This window comes from Cyprinus carpio, chromosome A18 (genome assembly GCF_018340385.1).
Source record: "Cyprinus carpio isolate SPL01 chromosome A18, ASM1834038v1, whole genome shotgun sequence".
Classification (NCBI taxonomy): domain Eukaryota; kingdom Metazoa; phylum Chordata; class Actinopteri; order Cypriniformes; family Cyprinidae; genus Cyprinus; species Cyprinus carpio.
Window position 1 is genome coordinate 20,257,913 of NC_056589.1, and position 11,040 is coordinate 20,268,952.

The following is an 11,040-nucleotide window of genomic DNA, read 5'->3' on the forward strand; positions in this document are numbered from 1 at the left end:
GACTTAATTGTTTAAATATTCAGTATTACATCAAGAATACAAAAATAATTTGATATTTAATATCAAGTTTAATTTTCCTTAAATATTTCATTCTTTCTTTTCTTCATTACAATATTACAAAATATTAATTTTAAATTCAGAAACTGAAAACAGATCACAGAAATGGTAGTCATCTCCTGACAGTTTTTTCTCTTTTTTTCAGTTCTGTATGAATTGCATCTTTTATGTTTTTATGTGTTTTGAGAAAAATTATACATCCATTGTGCCAAAGTGCCATATAACCCATACATAATCTTCTATACTCAAAAAATACCATAAAGCAAAAAAAAAATAAAAATGCACCATGTGCTCCACACTGCCCTCATGGGACAGCAGAATGATTTGATAATTGTACAAATCTCCAATCAATACAGGGCAAGCACTTGTAAACAAAAGGGCTGAGGGCAGGGCACAGATTCTGCCCAGCATTTCCATCTAAATGAGGGCTCAGGCATGATATTTACATGCAGGTCATTGTGCTCCGGGTAGAATAAACACCAGAGCTCTACTCCTCCATAGCCAGGATGCAAAACAAGTGGAATTTTTCAGTGGAAAATAACTTATGAAAAAAAAAAAGTTCACATATCACTCATGTAATCTACAATTATCTGTGCAGTTGTTTTACGTGAGATAAAGCTTTTGCCCTGAACCTGCCTTAACAGATGGCCTTTACACACTCCAAAACCAATGTAAACACATGCGCCGACAACAGGACATTCACAGCGTATATCGCATTTAATTCAGTGTGAATATCAACACCATAAACAATCCAATGGCATACAATAAACTGAGAAGAGGACATTAAATTCGTATATTGTATTTAATTCAGTGCAAATATGAGATAAGTTCAGTGCTAAGATAAAGTTTATTACTATGACCACACCGCCTTCTTGACCATCTTTGACACGTTTGTCTCCAATTGGGCCATTCACTTCAAAAATGAAACAGAAGCGTCTCCATCTGAAGACAAACAGGAGGAAATGAAGCATAACATGCACACTTCATTAGCGATTCTATCCCATCCATTATCTCCTGCTCATCTCCAAGAGATCTTCTCCACGGACAGAGTCCATTAGTGCTCTATCCTGTAACTTTATATACAGCTTGAGCTCTGGGCAGGGGCTGTTAAGGTAACCTGCAGCTATAACCATTCAATTGCTGTGGGCACCCTAGACAAACAATAAGGCATTTGTGTTGTTATTTCCATTTACGTTAGAGAGTTTGAGTCTCTGTACAGTGTCACATACAAGAGCTGTCATTTTCAATCATCTTCACATGCCACAAATGTCAGATCTTGTCAATTAAAGTGTGCCTATATTCACATGCTGAAAAGCATACTTTGACTTGTCTTAGACACTGCAAATCACATGCATAAATGACACAAATCAAAAACATTAGCATGTTCTGTGCACTTTTGCGAGGCAAAATCTGAGAGCCAAGCAAATATCTAAAGTTGGCTAATAACAATAACACTATTTAAATAAACAAAAGCATAGTTATTAGAAGCAACCGCAACAAATGAATCCAAAAACGTGCTAAGCTAGAAATGGGCAAATAGATTGTTGTCATGGAGAAAGAACACAGTAGGAAGACTGAATCCACCCACCTCCATGCATGTACACATGCTCATACACAATGTAAACAATCAGGCTTCTTGTCTGCTTCACTCAGACGGATGGTCGACCAGAATTATGATCCTGTAGCAATTATGCAGGAGACATATTGGTGGCACAAGGGGGTAAAGAGAACGGTGTTGTGTGCACGCAAGTATAGAGGTGGAAGAGAGATGCAATGGGCCAGAGAGTGTGAAATGGACTATCCCTGCTCTATACTCCTGTTTCAGCCATTCTAAACAGGCTCAGGTTCCCTCACCATTTCCCTAAAGCTGTGGACTCTAAAAGACAGATGTCACTTCTGTGGGGGGCAACCAAGTTAGACTGGCCAAGCGTGTGCAGCTGCCCCACAAAGACAGGTTTAAAAGAGTCACAATAAAATGACTCCAGCCATTGATTGAAATGACCCGAATGTCCCAACAGCTACATGATTTATTAGGCAAACATTTAGTTGCACAGTGCAGCACTAAGTAGAGTTAGATGGATAAAAGTTTTAATTTTTTAACCAATATTTACACCTTTCCTTTTTTAAATTGGGACCACTAATAAAGAATAACACCCAATAACGCCCTTTAAAAATAACAAATGTCTTGAAAGTCATTTGTTAACATTTGTTAAAGGCAGGTATTAGAAATACCAATAAATAAAAAATAATAAATAGGCAGACACATTTAGAATGCAAATGTATGCATACATTTCAATTACTTACCCTGTATATTTTCACACATAATAACAACAACAACTAGCCTATAATTTATTATAATTGTTATAATTACTACTATTACCTGTTGGTGAAAAAAGATATTGGTTAATCTCTGCTTAAAAAAAGGCTGCATACAAGCAACCATCAAAAAGCAAAGATAAACAATCAATAACTTTTTGAAGAATGCTCCATAACATGATCTTGAGTTTACTGCTGAGGTGTGTGAGGAGAATGAAAGAGGAGGATTGCATTTCCAAGCACCTGGACACACAGAAACACAAATCTAATGTGTCCCAAAGCCAAAGTAGAAGGGCTTATGCATTTTTAAACTTAATGCCTTACCAGGCATTTTCATCAAACCAAAAGAAATGTCTATGGGTTGGCCAAATAGGATGTCCCAGATAGATACAGGTTTATCTACAGCTCTTCAAATAGCCAGAAAGTTTCCTTAAACCATCTATTTATTCTATGTAGGAAATTATCATAATGACTATATTAAGTTTGTGGCAACACTCCAGTATTTACAACCTTTCTAAAGATAGTAGAATAAGGTTAGTTACAGAAGGGATTTGACCCTATCCTATCTACCTTACTATTGCTTCAACCAGCTGCAACGTAACCTCGTTTACTGTAATCGATAGGAGAGGTGCTCAAATGGATCTTTAAGGATAAAGAACAACAACAAAAAAAAAACAGTACAGCTCAATTCAGTCGCAACATCTAAATGGCAAATCTTTGTAAACAAAACGGAGTGATAATCAAGCTGCCAAGTTCAAGGCTGCTGCGAGCGCCGAAGCTTAAAATAAATCCTGTGTGTAGTTGAGACACGGGCATTCATGACATTAAGCTTCTTCAGGTCTCAAAGCAAGCAAATGCACAAGCACATCTTATGGTTTTACTGTAACATCTTGAGTCTGAGAGAGTCGTGTAGACTAGAGACTCCACACCAAGTGTCGGTTGACGGCAAGCTTTGTGCATGTTTTCTTTAGGACTGATTTCTAAATCATCATTACAGGTTATATTGACCATAACAATGCTAAAAATGTTGCTAGATCACATGCTGACCCGGCTAACCTTGTTCTCTGTGTACATGTGTATATAATATCAGGCTGCTTTTGCACTGCAATTTGCATATTGAGATTAATACAGCATTTATCTGTCAGTCAAGTCACCTCACTACGATTAGAAACAGTACAATATGTCTATTAACGAGGCCTTAAGCTTGGGACTAAAAAAAATATACACAAATAGCGTGTCTGCATCCATGCAAACTACTATTAAAATTAGAAAGCACTGGAATGGTTATATTCCATTTCATTTCATTACATAAACAGTGTCTCGTTTAGCACAAGCATAGAGAGCTAGCAAAGCCGGGCTAATAATGGCTACATGGACCAAATCTCAGTGTTTAAAAGAATTAAAAAACACATTTTGACTTGTTACGAATCATAGCAGGAATCGTAACGTGTTAGCAGAAAAGTTGGTCACATACGATGTGTTTTGATGAGTAACACTGTAAAAGTGTTGATAGCATGGTCGGCTAGCCGCTTTTAAGCTAATTTAGCTAGCCCGCTAAGCCTAATAAAATCAACAACAGAGCCATTATCATCGAATGAGAGATTTAAACACTGCACTTACCTCTAGAAAAATATCCTTCTGCTGCCAAACGGAACAATAAAAAAAAAATAATCCACTATACGTATGTCCGCGTTAGGTTATATATCTGTTAATCGTTTGGATGTTTGTGTTTCCACATTCGCTAAAGGAGACGCTGCTGTCGCCCGGCAGTCTCGGTGTCGCGCACTGACTGAAGCTGTTGAAATATATTTTTCACGGGAGCGCCGCTAGAAGGCTACGTGAACGCGCTAGTCACACGAACGCGGGAAGGAGAACAACTTTGGGTCAACAACAAACTAGTGAAGGGAAGACCGTCTTGTTTCCACGAATCGGTTCTTTTGAACAGTTCAGAAAACTGTTTCAGCGCTTCTTTAAGCAGCACGTGTTCCCTGACATCCCATGTGTAGTGTAAAATGTTCGTATGTATAACCATATGTAACTGTTATACATACTGTAGTTATTAATTATATATTTTTTATTTTGTTATTATTAAAGTATGATTGTTCTGTTGTGGCGGCCACGATTCCGTTCATAAAGATAACGTCATATAATGTAAATGAGCATAAAGATAACGTCATATAAGCAAATGTAAATTATATTACGTTATATTTATGAGCGGAATCGTTTAAACAATAATCTTTTCAGAAGAGATGCACATGAAACTTAGTATTGTTTAATGTGCATCTCTGGTGAAAAGTTACATCTGTTTCGTATTGTATGTTAATAAAACAATCACCAATAAACTCATAAACATATTAAATGCACATTAACATTTCTGTTATTCGACGTTTAAATAAATTTATTAGCCCCATCAACCAGTTCTTTGGTTTGAATGATTTTACTATTCCACTGATCGAATCTCACTAATTATGAGTCGGACTCGTTCAAAGGATGGTTCCCTATAGACCTTAATCAGGTTAGACGCCATATTGAAATTAAAGCGGATGAAAACGAGGTTGTGAGGGATAGCCTATACAATGGCATAAATGTCCTAGATCATGTAGCTAATTATCACAACTCGCAACTTTCAAAACTCTAAGTTTTGTGTAGTGAAAACAACAGTACAGTCCATTAAATGCACTGCTTCCATCCCTGACAGCCTCGTTTTCATTGCTGTCAAAAATTAAATAAAGCGCTACCCTGACTAAGGTCTATTAGTTAAGCTGTCAACAGGAATGTTGTAAATTGGACATGTACGAAAGATCCAATCTGACCGACTTGTGTCTGTTTATTTGCTGTTGCTCTTGAACGAAAAGTTCCTGTCAGGTCTGTAAATTGGTTATTTAAAAAGATCCTATTCAAAAGTGAACATCAACAAAATAGTTCACTACTTGAGAAGATTTTGTACAATGAACTGTATAGGATTTCAATGGATTACATAAAGGTAACAAAAAGACCACATGAGCACTTGTGTAATAAAGGTGTGTCAGTGATTTAAAGGGATATTCCACCCAAAAATGATTTTTTTTTTCATTACTCACTTACCCCCATGTCGTTCCAAATCTGTAAAAGCTTCATTCGTCTTCGGAACACAACTTAAGATATTTTGGATGAAAACTGGAAGGCTTGAGACTGTCCCATTGACTGCCAGGTAAATTACACTGTCAAGGTCCAGAAAAGTATGAAAAGCATCGTCAGAATAGTCCTTCTGCCATCAGTGATTCAACCATAACGTTATGAAGTGACGATAATAATTTTTGTATGCAAAAAAAAATATAAATAACGACTTTATTCAACAATAAAATGTATCCTTGTGTCGCAGCTGTCACAGAATAGCGTACGCAGTTTGCGTTCAGCGGATATTCTCCAAAATGGCGCTACAGTGATGCGGAGAGACACAGAGGAGACGAATTGTTGAATAAAGTCATTTTTTGGGGGGTTTTCTTCACGTACAAAAAGTATTCTCGCTGCTTCATAACATTACAGTTGAACCACTGATGGCAGATGGACTATTCTGGCGATGATTTTCATAGTTTTCTGGACCTTGACACTGTTATTTACTTGGCAGTTAATGGGACAGTCACAAGCCTCCCGGTTTTCATCCAAAATATCTTAAATTGTGTTTTGAAGACGAAAAAAGCTTTTACGGGTTTGGTGGGGGGGGGGGGGGGTAAGTGATTAATGACAAAATTTTCATTTTGGGGTGGAGTAACCCTTTAAATAGTCTGTGACGTACTTTAATTGAACAAATCCTTTTCCCAAGCCAGTCTATTTTTTACTGTCTGTCTATTTAAAAGTGTTTTAATTATTTATTGATGGAGGACTCCTGAGAGTTCCCTGTCTAGAATTAAGAGATATACTTTTACCTGTCATTGGGTACTACTGCTAGGTGTCCTATTGTATTACCGATGACCACCAGAAAGTGTTCTATGTGTCAGTTCTCATGAACAGAGTGGTTTAGTGCAATTAAATCGCAGTCAATCCCAAAGCATGTGCTGTTTGTTTTATGAGACATGGAAAAGTGTGCACACCTTTTATACACACTACACAGAATCAATAATATTACAGTGAAGCAGATTTCTTTAATGCAAAACAATAACATTGCAGTGTAATTGGTTGTTGCTGAGTTTTTAGAATAATTTATATTGGGTAAATTAATAACAGCTAAAATATTACAGTATGTTTCAGCAGTCTTCAGTAATTTCAAAGTCATCAGGTTCACATGATCCTTTGTGATACACTACCATTTAAATGTTTGGGGTAAGTTTAAAGAATAATAATAATAAATCAATTAATGACAGTTAAGACATTTATAATGATAGAAGTAATGGCTGCTGGAAATTCAGCCATCGCTGGAGCCATTGCAATTGGAGACTTCTTAAAAAACAACAACAACAACAACAAAAAACAAAAGTAGTTTATCTGAATTCACCATTTATTACTATGGCAGGGCTTTAAATAAACATATTCATTCAATATCTCATATTTTAAATGTTTGCATGCAGTTGGTTCCATATTTGTGATCCATAGTAGGAAAACATCACATATTATTCATACCCCTGTCAGACATTACCAGAGCCACATTAGCAGTCATCAGTAATGGGCAACCACTGTATTTTCCTAAATTGTGTGAAACAGGTGTTGAAAGTAGGTGAGTGTATAATGTGCTGGTCATATCACGGCAATGGAAAAGAACACGCCTGTCTGTCAGCAGAGCCAAAACGTACTACTAATACAAAAGTGCTATCATTGTCCATAACTGCAGACAAGACACACCTCTAGAAATGTGTCAATAAAGATGAAACATCACCTAGCCACACCTGTAGTTGTATATTAACAATGACTAATTATGAGTCATTTGTTAGTGATACATGACAAACATATTTTAGCAGGCTTAGATTAGCCACTATCTAAATAACTGACGGTAAAACGGGACAGTAGCACTCTTACTGTAAATTAGCCCTGTGCTCTTTTAAGCTTCCAAATTGCCAACTCAGCCCCTGGGAGGAAATGACATCATTGTTTACAGCTCTACAGCAGATGGAGGAATGAGAGTGGCCCCTCCTTTAGCCACGGGAGCAACCAGTGTGCCACACTGATGATTCAAAACAGCATTGAGTAACAGTCTATTTTGCTCTCTCCCTTAGCGCAGCCGAGTGTGTTAAGATCCCAGAGTACTGCTCTCACTACATCACTGCTTGAAACTGCCTTGTCAGCAAACTCCTGAATTTAGCCATTCCTTCTTCATATTATATAGAAGTCATTGCATTTATTTGTGTGTGACATACTGTATTAAGTGGAGTTACTCTAGAACAGGGGGCATCAAAATTTCTGGAAACCCAAATATGATAATAACCATAACAAGGGACCATTTTCCTAAAATATGAAGCCATATATAAAGAAAAAAAAGATATATAAAGAAAAAAAGATACTATAAGAAATAAAATAAATAACTGACTTTTACCTTATACCTTTTACATTAGTCATAGCACTGACATAATAAATGATGCATGGAAGTATGGAAAATATACTTGTAAAATAATAACTAAACTAAAGGGCTATCAATAGAATTGAATAATCGTAATCATGACTAATGTCATGATTTTCAACCAGCTTTAGAAAGCAAATTTTCTAAAAGTTACCTTTTTGATTATTAATAAAATTGCCAGGAAAAATGCAAAGAGCTTGAGTATATGCAATTGAGTGAGAGCTATTTAGCTCAAGATTCTCCATAGAGCTTAATTTTCTTATTTTCTGTGCTAGAAAATGTTTACAATGGATCTCAGATGAAGCGCCCTCTGTTAAGCTGTGGCATTTTTTGAATACGTGTCACTGTATTACCTGACTTGTATGTTACATGATAAGGGTGGTTTACTTCATAAAATTTGGAAACCTGGCAGCCATATTGCTCCAGAATGCCCACCACACACTAGCTTATTGGTGGAGAGGATACAGAGTGATGAAGCCAATCAGTTTATGGGGATGATTAGGAGGCCAATGGACAAATTTGGCCAGGATGCCGGGGTTACACCCCAACTCTTTTTCGAAGGACATCCTGGGATTCTTAATGAACACAGAGAGTCAGGACCTCGGTTTTAACTTCTCATTCGAAAGACTGTTTTTTGTCAGTATAGAGTCCCCGTCACTACACTGGGGTGTTAGGACCCACACAGACCACAGGGTGAGCACCCCCTGCTGGTCTCACTAACACCTCTTCCATGCAGCAGCAACCTATCCCATCCAGGTACTGACCAGGCTCAACCCTGCTTAGCATCAGTGGGCAACCAGTCTCGGGCTGCAGGGTGGTATGGCTGCTATTACATATACTAAATTATAACATATATTGATGGTGACATTGCTTTCATCCTAACAAGAGGATTAATCTAGGGATGCTTCTGGATGTCCAGGCTGATTATAAGCTGCATTATAAGTATTATTTTTTGTCTGTATATCATTATTATTATCATTTTTTTCCTGACTTATGTATATATAAACACAAATGGAAATCTAATGTGCTAAAATGTTTTTTTTTCAACATTTGATCTTGCACTCTTTTTATTAGCAAATTTTGGATACAGTCCATGACCACAAACTATCCAGACTATGATGTTTTCCTCTGGAACTAATAATATCCACATTCTCCAACTCACTTCAACCTCTCTGCTAATGATAATCTGTGTTAGCAACGCCTCTAATTCAAAGTCTATCAGAACCAAATGTTTTCATGCATACTTGTACAACTTATGAATGACTTGCTGATCTCTTCTGATCTTCTGTTCAGTCAATCTTGATTCCTTTATATGCAATAAAGATGCTTATATTGGCATGTTTATGGTTTAAGATTAAAGGCTATATGGCTTCCTCACTGGTAATCCCAGCAGATATTAGTGTTCCCATCGCTGCTGGTTGAGTTTAAACCAATGGGTACAGGACTGTGGGGGAAGGCTGGTAGGGATTAATTTGACAAGTTATGTAAGCATGCCAACCAACTAAAAGGAGAGAGAAAGTAGGAGATGAAAGGAGTTGGTGGTAGGTTTAAGGACGCAGGCAACTGGGGAGGAGAAATTCAGAGTCCCTAGAATGCTGGGCTTTTCTGGAATGTTGATGGTATTTGAACCACCCGCCCATGACAGAACAAAGAAAGTTTTTTCTCACTGTGTTCAACAGAAAAAGGGACAGAGTGGGAACAGATGGGAAACAGAACTGTTTAGGTCTGGGAAGTGCTGTCAAGACTTCCCCAATCGATCCCCTATTTTCTTCAAAACACTTTTTCACTCATGACTAAACAGTGGCTAATGTATGTATGCTTAAAGCTGATTACAAACATAAAAAGAGGCCAAATGAACAAAGGGATCATATTAAAAGATTAAAAACTCAGTGTTCTTAAACAGTGAGAGCTCACACCATATGCATTCTGTCTTAAACATTTTCTATTATGCTTTCACAAAAGTCAAGACTTGTTTGTTCCCCCAAACATTGCAACAGCATTCTATTGACCAGTCAAATTCTGCTAAAGGCGTGCAGGATTTGCATAATGGGGTAGGTTTCCGTTTGCTCATCTTACACAACTTTAGAGAACCTGAGCTGTGTGAGATTACAAAGGAAGCACAGGGACACCCCTACTGTAATGCTGCCAAAAACTAGTTTCCTAAGGCTCTTTGCTGTCATATATCTGTTTTGAAAGTTATCCATACATCCATCCAAAACCCTATTTGGAGTATATTCAAAGATATTGGTTCAAGAAAGCTGAACATTATATATTGATATTGCAGAGAGAGAGAGAGAGAGAGAGAAGAAAAAAAAACCTTTGCAAAAGCGTAACATACTCTTACATCAACATACATGAGTAGAAAGGATTGACTACTAGTGCATTTGTATGAGCTTAGTTTTAAAACTGCGACGTCGCCCCCTACCGTCAGCTCAATTCAATACCATTCATTTTGAACTATGAGTGAGTGAGTGACCTGTGGCCAAGTATGGTGTACCATATTCATAACTTGTGCTCTGCATTTTACCCATCCAAGTGCACACACACATGGTGCAGTGGGCAGCCAATTTTGCAGCGCTGCCCAGGGAGGAATTGGGGGTTCGGTGCCTTGCACAAGGGCAACTCAGTCCTGGTTATTGAAGGTTGAAGAGAGCGCTGTTCATTTACTCCCCCCACCTACAATTCCTGCCCATACTGAGACTCAAACCTGCGACCTTGGATCATAAGTCTGACTCTCTAGGCCAGGGATGGGCAACTTCAGTCCTGGAGGTCCACTGTCCTGCAGAGTTTAGCTCCAACCCTAATCAAACACAACTATTTGTAGCTTTCTAGTTATATTGAAGATATTGCTCAGCTTGTTCAGGTGTGTTTGATTAAGATTGGAGGATTTTTAGATATTTGTACTAGAAAAGCAGACAAAAACACAGAGGAAGATATTTATTTTAAGCAATGTCTGCAACATTTAATGCCAGGACTTAATGAATTTAAGACTTTCTGCTCTGATTAAAGACCTTTTTAGGTCTTAGTGAAAAGGTGAATTAAGATTTTTTTAAGACCTTTTCATGACCTGCAGAAACCATTTTTCATGTTAACTGTTTGATTGTTAGTACGAGACCAAAAAATAAGCATAGACCACATAA